This window comes from Salvelinus alpinus, chromosome 9 (assembly GCF_045679555.1).
Source record: "Salvelinus alpinus chromosome 9, SLU_Salpinus.1, whole genome shotgun sequence".
Lineage (NCBI taxonomy): Eukaryota > Metazoa > Chordata > Actinopteri > Salmoniformes > Salmonidae > Salvelinus > Salvelinus alpinus.
In genome coordinates, this window is record NC_092094.1 from 69,465,304 (window position 1) to 69,481,859 (window position 16,556).

General features: G+C 40.4%; 1 protein-coding gene and 1 pseudogene across 2 annotated transcripts in view; both read left to right on the forward strand.

Annotated features, from left to right (window-relative positions):
- The first annotated feature begins 3,454 nt into the window (after positions 1-3,454).
- On the forward strand, positions 3,455-6,558 carry LOC139530978 (glycoprotein endo-alpha-1,2-mannosidase-like; annotated as a pseudogene).
- Positions 6,559-7,972: 1,414 nt separating this feature from the next.
- LOC139530523 (4-galactosyl-N-acetylglucosaminide 3-alpha-L-fucosyltransferase 9-like) overlaps positions 7,973-16,556 on the forward strand; it is a 30,045-nt gene continuing 21,461 nt past the window's right edge. Inside the window, exons 1-2 of one of the 2 annotated variants that reach the window (XM_071327014.1) lie at positions 7,973-8,373; positions 13,581-13,626. The gene's annotated coding sequence lies outside the window, so the exon portion shown is untranslated. The remainder of the gene's footprint in view (positions 8,374-13,580; positions 13,627-16,556) is intronic. The other variant, XM_071327012.1, reaches the window with a different exon arrangement.

Consider the following 16,556-nt stretch of genomic DNA (forward strand, 5'->3'; position numbering starts at 1 on the left):
AATATGGTTACTTAATGTCAGATCCCTCTGTCACGTAGAGTAGGCCAGAAGGCTAAACTGGAAAACCTAACTTCTATCAAAATAAAAAGATGGCGGAGCCGCAAAAGTACTTCTGTGCAAAGGTGTTTATTTACAAGGTGATTCCGGAACAAGAACAACAGTACTACCATCAACCGTATACCTTATGGGACAGCTAAAAACAATGCTGCCCCATCCACAGCTCGATCCAAAATGCCTCTTCATGAACTGAAAGAGAGGCTCCTTTTGTAGTGCTAGCCCCTCCCCTCAGAACAATTAACCATAATTAATTAAGCAATTAACTATACAAACCTACATTTCCCATGAACTAAACCCACTAAAGGATATACATTGCAACACGTTTTTTAAACAATACCACAACATAACATTTACAACATTACATCACTACTGACTACTGATGAGCCATTTGGGACAGGCACTATAAAGTCAGCCCCATTCCCTTAGCTCGGGTCCTTTTCCAGCATACCCGGAAGCTACAGAGATGGAGAGAGAGAGGAACAGAACAAACAAACAAACAGCTCATCCACAACATTGATAAGTATAATAAATATTGCATATCTTAAATATGAACACTGACAAGTGTGAAATGTATGTACCAAGACAGGAGTTAATTTGTGTGTCGACCCACATTGTTAACTTATCTTATAACGGAGCAGGGCGGAGTGATGAATGTGTGCATGCGTTAAAGAACCAAATGCTGCCCGCGGCCAGTGACGGACTTCTACGTCACACCCTCACTTCCAAGGCAGTTATAGTCAATTAACTAATCACTGATCATAATCTTGATGTGATTGGCCTGACTGAAACATGGCTTAAACCTGATGAATTTAATGTGTTAAATGAGGCCTCACCTCCTGGTTACACTAGTGACCATATCCCCCGCACATCCCGCAAAGGCGGAGGTGCTGCTAACATTTACGATAGCAAATTTCAATTTACAAAAAAAAGCCAGATGTTTTCGTCTTTTGAACTTCTAGTCATGAAATCTATGCAGCCTACTCAATCACTTTTTATAGCTACTGTTTACAGGCCTCCTGGGCCATATACAGCGTTCCTCACTGAGTTCCCTGATTTCCTATCGGACCTTGTAGTCATGGCAGATAATATTTACATTTTTGGTGACTTTAATATTCACATGGAAAGTCCACAGACCCACTCCAAATGGTTTTCGGAGCCATCATCGACTCAGTGGGTTTTGTCCAACATATCTCCGGACCTACTCACTGCCACAGTTATACTCTGTACCTAGTTTTGTCCCATGGAATAAATGTTGTGGATCTTAATATTTTTCCTCATAATCCTGGACTATCGGACCACCATTTTATTATGTTTGCAATCGCAACAAATAATCTGCTCAGACCCCAACAAAGGATCATCAAACGTTGTGCTATAAATTCACGGACAACCCAAAAATTCCTAGATGCCCTTCCAGACTCCCTCCGCCTACCCAAGGACGTCAGAGTATAAAAATCAGTTAAACCTAAAATGGTTCTCCAGGAGATTATTAAGAAAGGCTCATCCTTTGTTCAAAATGGCCTTTTTGCCTTTATACAGATTACAACTTCTCCTGTCCGAGTAATTGAAAATAAAATTTGTTTAACTTCTTATGGCTGCATCCCTTCTTCTCAATTTCCGCCTGAAGACATACATACCCTAATCTAACTGCCTGTAGCTCAGGCCCAGAAGCAAGGATATGCATATTCTTGGTATCATTTGAATGAAAGCATTCTGAAGTTTGTGGAAATGTTAATTGAATGTAGGAGAATATAACACAATAGATCTGGTAGAAGAAAAGAGAAAGAAAGAGCATACGTTTTCTGTTTTTTTATTGTTGTAGCGTCATCTTTCACATGTACTAGAATAGCCAAACAGTCAGATAGGATGCTGGAGACAATTTAGATGGAGGGACTGTGAAATAAAGACAGAAACACACAGATTATATATAGAGTAGGGAACCTCAATCACTATGGTGAGGTGCTGTTCCATTCCATGTTTAGATAAAAATACATGTAAAAAATATCTAATATATACAGACACACACACTCACAATGTAGAGCCATGTGTACTTCACACATTTCATTACTGGTTATATATATGTCAAATAAAATAAATCTCCAAAACAACTCAAATGAATAATATTTGCCACATTTATTATTTTGTTATTTGTAAGTGTTCACAGTTTCGTATTAAACATGTTGAGCACTGGCTACGCTGCGTGTTGGTCCGATCCTTGCTACACCTTCTCTTCACGTGAAGAGGAGGAAGGCTGCCGTTACACTATCAATATCGTGTAGATCTGTATACCTGGACTTTGTCTTTGATTTTTCAGATTTACTCGCTATAATTCTTTCGATAAAATAGCGAAAAATGATCTCAACTCAATACTGCTACGCGCAAACAACGTAGCTCCTTCAGGTAGAAATTTCAATGGCGAATGGCTGTGTTACGCTCGACTTTCGTTCAAGAGCTGGTCTTCCCGGATATAACCATTAGATATTGCCGTTTACCTCAGCTCATTGGCTATCTACCAAGCTAGATTTCAAGACGATGAGTGGTCATTGGGCCGAAATACAGTCAATCAAAGAACCACTGGTCATATCATTGGCGCGCAATGAGGTCATTGTTTGGTGTGTTCAAATCAGTTCCTTTCAATCAATACGTTGCGCAAAAAGAAACATTCATGTATGGTTGTGTTACTAACAAACAGAGGATTGCAATGAAACCAACCATGACTAGATAAACTTAAATTTAATGTGAGTAATTACATTGAATGTTTCGTCAAAAGTTGAAGGAGATGGAATTCATGACACAAGCCGTTTACAAAATGTGTCGTGTTATGCTATAAAAATGGATTTAATCAAAGAAAACGACCATTTCCGTTCACCTTCACACTCCTGGGCCAGACTACACTCAATCATAGGACCTACTGAAGAGATGAGTCTTCAATAAAGACTTAATAATAATAATGTAACAAACTAGAATTTCAGAAATTACCCTCACTTGGGGGTAGTAATTCTGTCACTTGCATTTCAGTTGTCGGTAGGCTACTCCTGATCGATCATAAATGGATAAGTAGCCAACGTTTTTTATTTTTTATTTCAATCTGTAGGATGAACCAACATTCAGCAGCCAAATTTCAAAGACAGCAATAAGCCCAAAAACGTCAAACAGTTCTCACAAGAATGGACAGTGGATCACAACAAGCATTAACATACCTAGAATGGCAAGGTTTAGACATTTATTGATTTGGTGTTGCTCGTGTTCATATTAACAGTTTTTTTAAAGCCCTTTACACCACAAGATTCTCCATTTGGTCTCAAATTGTTCCTTAATATCAAGTGACCTGGAAAAAATTACATTCAAAAGCATAGTAACATTGACATTGTCATCACTGAAGCAGCACTAATCAAAACGAATGACACAGACCCCCGAGAGGGTCAAGAACATGGAGGCTGCCCTCAGGCAATTCCCTGCTTTAAACTGCAATGTGCATTTACTTAAAAATCGCACTCTTGGTTAGGGCCTGCAAGTAAGCATTTCACTGTAAGGTTGTATTCGGCGCACGTGCCGAATAAACTTTGATTTGATTTGCATGCCTTTTACTACACACGGTATGGCAACACACATTATGATAGAAAGTACATTCACTGGCACCACCCTATTCTGCCACACTGGGACTCAAAGGTGGCAGCAAGATAGCCAAGAGGGGGAGACAGCCCACCAGATGACATTGGAGCCTACTTCTATCCTGCTTTGGGAGCTTATAGTTCCTGGGACCCCTCTGTTATTGAAGCTCACATTAAGCAACTGTGAATGGCAGCTATTGGTAATTCTCTGATGTTGGTAATGGAACCTCTTTTTTATATTACGTTACATGTGAGTAAAATCACCCCTCAACAATTGACCCCTCTATGGACAAGACCCAAGTTTGCAATCTCATTCATCATCAGTTGGATAACTTAGTCTGTGCATTTATGTGTTCTTGCTGTTTCCTGGTATCCACCTGGCATTAAGGATGAAAACAGGTGCGTATGATAATGCAAAAAAGCAATCATGGCTCATATATATTTATTATTTGACAAATATCATAAAACAAAGCTTAGAAAAATGTGTCCTAAGTCATTTTTTTGTTTACTCAAATGTAATGCCTCTTTTGTCCCTATTGCCATTGATTTGTGTCTACTACACAGGCTGCTTTTCACATTGAACCATACAAAGGAAGAGAGGAAACAAGTATGTTTCCAATGTCAAATACAGTTGAAGTAGGAAGTTTACATACACTTAGGTTGGAGTCATTAAAATTCGTTTTTCCACCACTCCACACATTTCTTGTTAAAAAACTATCGTTTTGGCAAGTCGGTTAGGACATCTACTTTGTGCATGACAAGTAATTTTTCCCAAAATTGTTTACAGACAGATTATTTAACTTGTAATTCAATGTATCACAATTCCAGTGGGTCAGAAGTTTACACACACTAGACTGTGCCTTTAAACAGCTTGGAAAATTCCTGAAAATTATGTCATGGCTTTAGAAGCTTCTGATAGGCTAATTAACATCATTTGAGTCAATCGGAGGTGTACCTGTGGATGTATTTCAAGGCCTACCTTCAAACTCAGTGCCTCTTTGCTTGACATCATGGGAAAATCAAAAGAAATCAGCCAAGACCTCAGAAAAAAAGTTTAGACCTCCACAAATCGGGTTCATCCGTCATACCGCTCAGGAAGGAGACGCGTTCTGTCTCCTGGAGATGAACGTACTTTGGTGCGAAAAGTGAAAATCAATCCCAGAACAACAACAAAGGACCTAGTGAAGATGCTGGAGGAAATAGGTACACAAGTATCTATATCCACAGTAAAACGAGTACTATATCGACATAACCTGCAAGGCCGCTCAGCAAAGAAGAAGCCACCGCTCTAAAACCGCCATAAAAAAGCCAGACTACGGTTTGCAACTGCACATGGGGACAAAGATCGTACTTTTTGGAGAAATGTCCTCTGGTCTGATGAAACAAAAATAGATGGCATCATGAAGAAAGGAAAAGTATGTGGATATATTGAAGCAACATCTCAAGACATCAGTCAGGAAGTTAAAGCTTGGTCGCAAATGGGTCTTCCAAATGAACAATGACCCCAAGCATACTTCCAAAGTTGTGGCAAACTGGCTTAAGGACAACAAAGTCAAGGTATTGGAGTGGCCATCACAAAGCCATCACAAAGACTTCAATCCTATAGACAATTTGTTGGCAAACCTGAAAAAGTGTGTGCGAGCAAGGAGGCCTACAAACCTGACTCAGTTACACCAGCACTGTCAGGAGGAATGGGCCAAAATTCACCCAACTTATTATGGGAAGCTTGTGGAAGGCTACCCGAAACGTTTGACCTGAGTTAAACAATTTAAAGGCAATGCTACCAAAAACTAATTGAGTGTATGTAAACTTCTGACCCACTGGGAATGTGATGAAAGAAATAAAAGCTGAAATAAATCATTCTCTCTACTATTATTCTGACATTTCACATTCTTAAAATATAGTGGTGATCCTAACTGACTTTAGACAGGGAATTTCTACTAGGATTAAATGTCAGGAATTGTGAAAAACTGAGTTTAAATGTATTTGGCTAAGGTGTATGTAAACTTCCGACTTCAACTGTACATCATAGTAAATAGCCGTTCCTTATTATACATTTTTAATTTGGCCTTTAGCCAGAGTTCCACTTCTATTACCATTCAAAATAGGTTTTAACCCAGCTTAATTCATGTATTTGTTCAGTAATACCTTAAATTGGTGACGTTTAAAATATTACCTCAGCTTCATGGATTTGTCGATGATTGAAGTCCAATGCCTAACTCAAGCAGATGATGTCTATTTCTTCACCTTTTTAAGTAGACCCCATTTGTAAAATTCTTTATAATTTGTAATTGTGTCATTCTATCTTAAGAGATGGTGAGCACTCTGCATTCTACAGGCATAGAACAAACACTGGAAAGTTTCTTCCACTATTCTACATGTACGATTCATATCTACTCAACTCAGAAGAGTGGGGGAAAACATCTGAAACACCTGAAAGCAGTAGCATTAGAGATACTCCCTAGGAGGGCATCTTCATAGGACTCCTCGTAGAAGAGAAACAAGAGGGATATAGTCACCTCAGGTTGCGACGGAGTTTACACTTACTTTGCCACTAATGGGTTTTCCTATGGCTCCACTTACCGCAGTTGGGACTCCATTCTGTGAAGACAACAAGCTGTTGTTCATTCCAAGTGTGGGGCCAGGTTATATTGACACCAGTATTAGGCCTTGGAATTTCCAGAATACATGCAACCGCATTAACGGGAAGTACTATGAAAAGGCATCACGTGCAGTCTTAGATGCAGGTGCTGATATTATCTCTATAACGTCATTTAATGAATGGCATGAGGGAACCCAGATTGAGATGGCAATTACAAAAACAAGCCATACTGTGTACATAGATTGCTTATTCAACAAGCCTGTTGTCTATTTTGAGATAACTCGGAAATAAGCAGCAATATTTAGCAGTGAGAGGAAGAGATGGCCAGAATGAGAGTCTAACATCTGACCAGAAATGTACTTCACACATATTGCATTAATCAGCCAGGTATACACAGTATACACAATAGTGTGACAGAAACCTATGTTCACTTTTTATCCTGTGTGGTAACATTAACATGCTAACAAATAAAAAGGCAGCCTTATGTATGGAAGTATAGAATTATGTGATCTTTTTCCTGCTTCATAGGATTATGATGATTTGCACTTTAATGTATAACTCTTTACTTAAATTATATTTGGGCAGTTGCCTACCCAGGGCCTACCCCGAATAAACCCCTTCCTGACTAAAAAGTACTTTTATTGGAGGGTCTGAATTGAATATGCTTCTTAGTCCAGGGAATGCTTAACCTGGTTCTGTGCAACCCACCACGATGTGACAGTTCTTACGTCAGAGCATTATATACTTACTTTTCGATCACAGTCACTATTTAACAGGACACTGAGAATGTTTAATAATGTTTAATAATGTACCCCATAAATTAAATTGTCATATACATACCAATGACTAAGCAGTTTAAAGCTTGAGTCCTTTATTGAAACAATAACAAAGTGGTCTACCCTCCTCTGTTTTGGTGAAAAGCTGAGGGATAGGCCTGGAGTAATGTAACCACTCTCAAATTCATAGACAGAGCTATCATCCATGATACCAAAATTATACCGTTTTTTTTTTACATTTACATTGTTTACAAACATTAGAGTAAAACAAGCTCATATTTTGGGTTCTGATGGGGTACAACAGTTGAACTAAGTTAATGAGGCAAGTTATACGTTTAACAATCAATGGGTGTATATATATCATTAATGTATGTCCAAAAATGTATATATCAACTAAAGATTCTAGCTTGAACATACCATTAAATCAACATTGAGAACATCTAGGCTACTCTTATGTGATGTGTCATTTCAGGGTTATCCTTCTCCTCTATAAGCTTTCTTTAAATATAGGAAATGCAACAAAAGGGGCAAACATTGTCATTAAAATCATGATACATCAACATAATCTCTGGTGATGTGAACTGTAGACTAATGTATCTCCAAGACAATTTAGATGGAGGATTAGACTATTCAAAATTATCTACCAAATAAAGCACGAATCTTGTCAAATATGTGAATGTGGGTTTGGATATAGGCAATGCCTATGTTGTATTTGTAATTTTAAACATTTACTTGGAAAACCACATCACCTGCGAGCAAATAGGCTAATTGTACGAGCAGCGGCAATATTGCACAATCATTCCTAATTCAGATTGGGAACGCATGAATCACATTCAATTTAATCAATAGCCTAATGCATTTTTAGCATGCACGCCCGACTAGAATCTCTGCTCGTCTATCTACATTCGGTTTTGCGAAAACGCTTTCAGCGTACAGCTGCATTATTGGTAAATAGGGACAAGGTAGCGCATGGGCAGCCAGTGGGGAATAATTCCACATCGCATCACATGCCTTACATTGCGTCCTTATATGAACGAAACCTTGCATTTGATGATATTTTGTGAATTAACAATAGCCTAACAGTCATTTTCGAATTCTGGTAACCTTGGCAATCAGGTCGCATTAGATGGGTATTCATATAGCCCTCCGTTGCAAGATCGTGGAAACGATATGGGTTTCGGCACCCATGAATCATGGCTAATTCCTGCAAATATTGCCACCGGTGCAGTGTATTTACATCCTTAACGTTTTCGGCATGTAGGATGGTATGAGGGAACGACCTGGCAAGCCAATGGGAAGATATGCATATTTTAACACGCTTGTCGAGATGGTGAGTAAAATGTATTTTCCTCAGCTCCATGTCAGAACAGTGGTACCTGGTACCCGCAAGACATTCTGTGCTAGCTAATTAAAAATAAAACATAAATAAAAAAATTCTACGAAATGTATATATCGCGTATATCTCGTCATCGTTCAAGTCACAATTTTGGATTAAAATGATGCATTGCGAAAAGTACACATTTGTATTAAGGTCATTGACGTTATCCTTCAATGTGCCCTCTTGATGCATGAGGATAATGAGTAGTGTTCTCAAATATGCTTACGGCCAACAGTGATATGAAAAAAGGGCGTTTGTTAACCCGAGAGAATAGGTAGCCTATCGAATAAGGCTACATTTGAACAATTGCTTTTATTTTAAACAATTAAACACAATGCTGCATCATGATGAATGACTCATTGCAAGTGTGTATAGGCTACATCAGGTTTTTAAATGACCTTCAGTTGCACTGGCTAAACATCCATTCTCACTTTGGATACTGCTCTTATACCAGCTTCTGCTAGTGTAGCCTATAAACCAAAGGAGAAATGGTTTAGGAAATTATTCTAATAGCTAGCCTGCAAATGGACCTGTTTTATTCCGCCCTCGGATAAATTCAATAACCTGCACAAGACCATTGCATGCACCCCACTAAAGCATTTGCCTGCCTATGATTTTATTCTGCACTGTTTGAGTTAAAACAGCAATAAGCTCACGTAACCTAATATTGCAAGCTCTGATATTGCTAAAATGTAGAGTACAAGTAGTCAATAGTCTGCCCTACATACAGAAACAAACAACATTAGGATATCTTAAAGCAAGTTGGAAATATAGACCAGTAAACACACAGATACAATAGGCGGGAAATATCAACTATTAATATTTATGATGACTTCACTTTTTGGTAGCTGTTCAATAGACACATTTGCTCTCAATCAGTGCTGTATGGTCCTGCCTGACAAAAATACATACAGTAACACATGTTTTTGATGTTGTGGCCATTGTAATCTGCTCTACTGAAAACATCCCTAAACTGTCTGGAGGGGGTTGGGCCACAAGCTCATGTAACCCAATATTGCAAGCTTTGATATTGCTCAAATGTGGATTACAAGTAGTCAGCTGTCTACTTACACACACAAACAGCATTAGGAAATCTAAATGAATCTTGGAACTATATACCTGTAAACACAGACACAATAGTTCATAGCTGTTCAATAGACAACTTTGCTCTCATTCAGTGCTGTATGGCCGTGCCTGAAAGAAAGGCATATAGTTACACGTTTTTTGATGTTGTGGCGCCAAAGAAAAACAAGTGGGCACAGATATCAAAATAAAAATTTTGTGAGTGCAAGGTTCCATAAAGGTTTTTGGATCTTTAGTCCCTAGTCTTGCAATTAAATCAAAGGGGCAATCACAGATTATCTTTATATTTTGCCTCAAATCCAATATGGCTTCCAAAATAAAATTAAATATGGCTGCCATAATAACATTTGATGCAGGATAAATCACCTGTAAATGAGGCATTTGTTCAGAGATTTGCAACACTCACGCCTATAAAGCCTGTTGGTGTGAATCAATTTGATTCTGAATCCAATATAGCCAACATGATTACACTCACACCTTAAACTGCATACAGCGCCTTCGGAATGTATTCAGACCCCTTAACTTTTTCACCATTTTCTTGTGTTACAGCCTTATTCTAAAATGTAATTAAATAAAAAATGTTTTTAAATTGGCAACAGTCTATGAAGTATTTATTTGGGCTGCAATCTGAGGTGAGGTTAACACTAATGCACTTATCCTCTGCAGCAGAGGTACAGTAACTCTGGGTCTACCTTTCCTGTGGCGGTCCTCATGAGAGCCAGTTTCATCGTAGCATTTGATGGTTTTTGCGACTGCACTTAAAGAAACTTTGAAATTTTCCGTAATGATGGACTGTCGTTTCTCTTTGATTATTTGAGCTGTTCTTGCCATAATATGGACATGGTCTTTTACCAAATAGGGCAATTTTCTTTATACCACCCCTACCTTGTCACAACACAACTGCTTGGCTCAAACGCATTAAGACGGAAAGATATTCCACAAATACATTTTTAACAAGGCACACATTAATTGAAATGCATTCCAGGTGACAACCTCATGAAGCTGGTTGAGAGAATGCCAAGGACGTGCAAAGCTCTCATCAAGGCAAAGGGTGGCTACTTTGAAGAATCTCAAATAATACATACAGTTGAAGTCAGAAGTTTACATACACCTTAGCCAAATACATTTAAACTCTATTTTTCACAATTCCTGACATTTAATCCTAGTAAAAATTCCCTGTCTTAGGTCAGTTAGGATCACCACTATATTTTAAGAATGTGAAATGTCAGAATAATAGTAGAGAATTATTTATTTCAGCTTTTATTTCTTTCATCACATTCCCAGTGGGTCAGAAGTTAACATATACTCAATTAGTATTTGCCTTTAAATTGTTTAACTTTGGTCAAACATTTCGGGTAGCTTTCCACAATAAGTTGGGTGGATTTTGGCCCATTCCTCCTGACAGAGCTGGTGTAACTGAGTCAGGCTTGTAGGCCTCCTTGCTCGCACACGCTTTTTCAGTTCTGCCCACATATTTGCTATAGGATTGAGGTCAGGGCTTTGTGATGGTCACTCCAATACCTTGACTTTGTTGTCCTTAAGCCGTTTTGCCACAACTTTGGAAGTATGCTTGGGGTCATTGTTCATTTGGAAGACCCATTTGCGACCAAGCCTTAACTTCCTGAATGATGTCTTGAGATGTTGTTCAATATATCCACATAATTTTCCTTTCCTCATGATGCCATCTATTTTGTGAAGTGCACCAGTCCCTCCTGCAGCAAAACACCCTCACAACATGATGCCGCCACCCCCGTGCTTCACGGTTGGGATGGTGTTGGTGTTCTTCTTCGGTCTATCATTTTTCTTCTGAGGTCTTGGCTGATTTCTTTTGATTTTCTCATGATGTCAAGCAAAGAGGCACTGGGTTTGAAGGTAGGCCTTGAAATACATCCACAGATACACCTCCAATTGGCTCAAATGATGTCAATTAGCCTATCAGAAGCTTCTAAAGCCATGACATCATTTTCTGGAATTTTCCAAGCTGTTTAAAGGCACAGTCAACTTAGTGTATGCAAACATCTGACCCACTGGAATTGTGATACAGTGAAATAATCTGCCTGTAAACAATTGTTGGAAATATTACTTGTGTCAATCACAAAGTAGATGTCCTAACTGACTTGCCAAAACTATAGTTTGTTAAGACATTTGTGGAGTGGTTGATAAACCAGTTTTAATGACTCCAACATAAGTGTATGTAAACTTTCGACTTCAACTGTATATTAGTTTCTATGCTAGCTAGCTGGCTAGATAAACATGGTGCTAAGATATCAGGTATGAGCTAATAGCCAACGTAGCTAGTTAACGTTAGCTGGTTATCATTTTGAACATGCACCATTTTTGGCAACGAGTCATCTGACTTGCAGTGTAACGTTAGCTATTTACTGGTGTGCTGATCTGACCAGAAGCAGTCAGAAAAGATGATTGTCGTTATAGGGAAAGCAGGAAGCGTTGAAAATTCCTAAATAAAAAGTTGATAATAAGTTTAGCTAACTACAAATGTTCTTTTATGTTTATGGACCAAGAAAGCTGTAGATCAGAGCACGTGTATGCGTTCTCACTTCTCAAACTATGGGCAGATTTGAGTCATTCAGACAGAACGTGCATCGTCAATTTCAGATTTTTTACAACCCTAGCACTCTTTGTTAGATATTATGCACATTTATGGCTGGGTAGAAAATGTCATCGCCATTGAGCTATTTCTCATAGTGGCAGTAAACAGCAGCAAGTGATATGAGGAGATGTGAAAGGGGAGCGGAGTTAGCCTCGCTCTATCCAATCATAGCAGTGGGATCAAGTTACAACCTGCCCATTGCTTGACAGATAGCTGAAATAGCCAATTGAGTTGTTTATAATTTGGCATAAAATCTAAGAAGGAGAGCGAGGGTAGGAAAAAAAGATGAAACGACGATGTACATTCTGTCACACCCTGATCTGTTTCACCTGTCTTTGTGCTTGTTTCCACCCCCCACCAGGTGTCTCCCATCTCCCCTCATTATCCCTTCGTATTTATACCTGTGTTCTCTGTTGCCAGTTCGTTTTGTTCGTCAAGCGTACCAGCATTATTCCCCTTGCTCCAGTCCTTGCCAAAGTTCCTGTTTTCAATTTTTTCCAGTTTTGACCATTCTGCCTGCCCTGACCCTGAGCCTGCCTGCCATCCTGTACCTTGTCCCACCACACTGGATTATTGACCTCTGCCTTTCCTGAGACTTGCCATTCTGTACCTTCCTTACCTCTGCCTGCCCTTGTCCCGTCGTTTTGCCTGCCCCCTGTTCTAGTTATTAACTTTTATTACTTCGACACTGTCTGCATCTGGGTCTTTCCTAAAATGTGATAGTACGAACTGGCCATGACCGACCCAGCAGACTCAGATTAGCTCCACAATGCTGTCTCCCTGCAAGGAGCCACCATTGGACGACACGAGGAGTTACTGCAATGTCTTATGGAGGGACTCCATACCCTGGCAGAACGCCATGACCAGACTTCGAGACTTTGCTGGAGAAATTCCTCGGATTCCCCACTGGGCAGCGGGTCACACCTGTAATCTCCCAGCCTACCCCAGTGTCCCGAGAACCCCGCTTACCACCTCTGGAGCGCTACGCTGGAGATTCCGGAACCTGCCTGAGTTTTTTTTCTCCCAGTGCTCCCTCATTTTCGAGCTGCAGCGTTTTTCGTTCCCATCAAACCGCTCGAGGAAGGCGTACATCATAACTCTAATGTCCGGGAGGGCACTCGCCTGGGCTATGGTGCTCTAGGAGCAACAGTCCGCCGTCCGCCTCTGTCTAGAGGAGTTCATGGCGGAAGTTCGGAAGATGTTTTGTTCTCTGTTGCCCGGGAGACAGGCTGCGTCAAGACTCCCATAGTGTGGCAGACTACGTGGTGGATTTTCACATGTTGGCGGCTGAGAGTGCCTGTAACCCGGAAGCATTGTTCGAGATGTTCCTTCACGGATTATCGGAGGTGGTCATTAGCCCCTCTGCTGTTCATCTTCTGTTGCCCCATACCCTCCGTATACATCCCACTTTCCATGTTTCTAAAATCAAACCCATGTCTCACAGCTCTTTGTCTCCTGTTTCCAGGCCCACCCCTCTCCCCTGTCTCATCGACGGCCAACCGGCATACACGGTGAGGTGTTTCCTGAAGATTATACCTCGGGGCAGGGGATTCCAGTACCTGGTTGACTGGGAGGGTTATGGCCAAGAGGAGAGGTGCTGGGTCCCCGCTAGGGACACCCTGGACCCAGGCCTCATCGCAGATTTCCAATGCCGACACCCCGGTCAACCAGGTATGCGCCCAGGTGGCGCCCCTAGAGGGGGTACTGTCACACCCTGATCTGTTTCACCTGTCTTTGTGCTGGTCTCCACCCCCCTCCAGATGTCTCCCATCTCCCCTCATTATCCCCTGTGTATTTATACCTGTGTTCGTCTATTACCAGTTTGTTTTGTTCGTCAAGCCTACCAGCGTTTTTCCCCTTGCTCCTGTCTTTTCTAATATTCTGGTTTTATAGTTTTCCCAGTTTTGAACATTCTGCCTGCCCTGACCCTGCCTGCCGTCCTGTACCTTGTCCCACCACACTGGATTACTGACCTCTGCCTGCCCTTGACCTGTTTTGCCTGTCCCCGTCCTAGTAATTTATTACTTCGACACTGTCTGCATCTGGGTCTTTCCTAAAACGTGATACGTTCTGTGTGAATGACTCAAATCTGCCCATAGTTTGAGAAGTAAGAATGCGCACACAGACACACGTGTGCTGATCTACAGTTTACTTGGTCCATAAACATGCAGGAAGATTGCATCCTGACAGCTGAGAAATTATTTCGTCCCTATCAAAAAATACTTGTTTCATAAGCATCCGTGATCACAAACCATGATATTACGTTAGACCCATTTGCATTGAGTTCTTTACAGGCGTGATATGCTGGAGTGATGCTTCTATGCAAGTGTATGATTCTCATGAAACCAGTTTTAAAATGTATGTAGCAAATTGAGTTCCAAAAACCATGATCTACAAAAATCAACTATGATTCTGAGGAATAAGATGTTTTTGGGAAAGTGTCTTTTTTAAGTACATTTTACAATTTCGCCTGAATATTTTTTTTAAACCCCAAATTCTCATTACCGAAATGCATCTGGATTAAATTCTCGGGACATTTATTTTTATTAAAACAAAGTGTTGCTGTAGTTTGTCCATAAATCATTTAAAATGGTATACTAGTTGAAGTTTACATTAAACTACACTGAGTATACCAAACATTAGGAACACCTTCCTTATATTGAGTTGCACCTTTTGCCCTCAGAGCAGCCTCAATTTGTCAGGGCATGGACTCTACAAGGTGTCGAAAGCATTCCACAGGGATGCTGGTCCATGTTGACTCCAATGCTTCCCACAGTTACAGTACCAGTCAAAAGTTTGGACACCTACTCATTCCAGTGTTTTTCTTTATTTTTTATTATGTTCTACATTGCAGAATAGTAGTGAAGACATACTATGAAAACACATATGGAATCGTGTAGTAACCAAAACAAGTGTTAAACAAATCAAAATATATTTGAGATTCTTCAAAGTAGCCACCCTTTGCCTTGATGACATCTTTGCACCCTCTGAATTTACGAATGCCCAGAGCACACTCTGGCACTCCAGATAAAATTTACGAAGACACTCGTAGTACTCGCCAGCAGCATACCACCCTGCATACCACTGTTGGCTTGCTTCTGAAGCTAAGCAGGGTTGGTCCTGGTCAGTCCCTGGATGGGAGACCAGATGCTGCTGGAAGTGGTGTTGGAGGGCCAGTAGGAGGCACTCTTTCCTCTGGTCTAAACAAAGATCCCAATGCCCCAGGGCAGTGATTGGGGACACTGCCCTGTGTAGGGTGCCGTCTTTCGGATGGGACGTTAAACGGGTGTCCTGACTCTCTGAGGTCATTAAAGATCCCATGGCACTTATCGTAAGAGTAGGGGTGTTAACCCCGGTGTCCTGGCTAAATTCCCAATCTGGCCCTCAAACCATCATGGTCACCTAATAATCCCCAGTTTATAATTGGCTCATTCATCCCCCCTCCTCTCCCCTGTAACTATTCCCCAGGTCGTTGCTGCAAATGAGAACGTGTTCTCAGTCAACTTACCTGGTAAAATAACAGTAAAATAAATAAAATAAAATAAATAAACCAGCCTTTAGTCTTTAAATCTTTGGTTGTTTAGTACATAGCCTCACATGTGCATCGTTAAAGAGACGGGGGGGGGTTAAAGCTTAAGAGGGTGTGAACGACGCTGAATGGGTGTAGACAAAGAAGCGCTCTCCAGTAGGTACCAAAAATATACAAGGGACATTTTCTCAGAAGTGAGGTTACAAGTTTATCAACTTTCAAAGCAGAATTACTTTCCCATTGTTCCTCAACTGAAGTGTATGATATACCATTTTCTAGCTCTGACTCTCTACTTCTATCCAATGTAAAAAAAATAATAATAATCAAATTTTGCTACATAGGACCGATTCGACCCGTTCGGTCACAAATATTCTTTACCTCAATAACATTCGAATCACTACAAAACGTATACACTATATTAGGCCCAGCCTTTGGAACTTTGGTTTTCTTAGATATGGCTACTATATTGTGATCACTACATCCGATGCATCTGGAATCTGCTTTCAAGCACATGAATCACTGATCTGGCTTTCAGTTCTGTCTATAAAAATGACCTTTTCGTAACAAATTGAACCAGAACCATGCATAATGCACATTCACTGAAAATGTAGCAGGCTTTGCCAACACTTGGTCTGTTTTCACACATTTTTCCTTTCAACATTTTAGATTAGTGATACACCGATATGACATTTTTGGCTGATACCGATATCCAATATTTTCCTTGCCAAAAAGAAAAATACACACACGGACGCAGCGGTCTAAGGCACTGCATCTCAGTGCAAGAGGCGTCACTACAGTTCCTGGTTCGATTCCAGGCTGTATCACATCCGGCCGTGATTGGGAGTCCCATAGGGCAGCACACAATTGTCCCAGCGTTGTCCAGGTTTGGCCGGGGTAGGCTATCATTGTAAA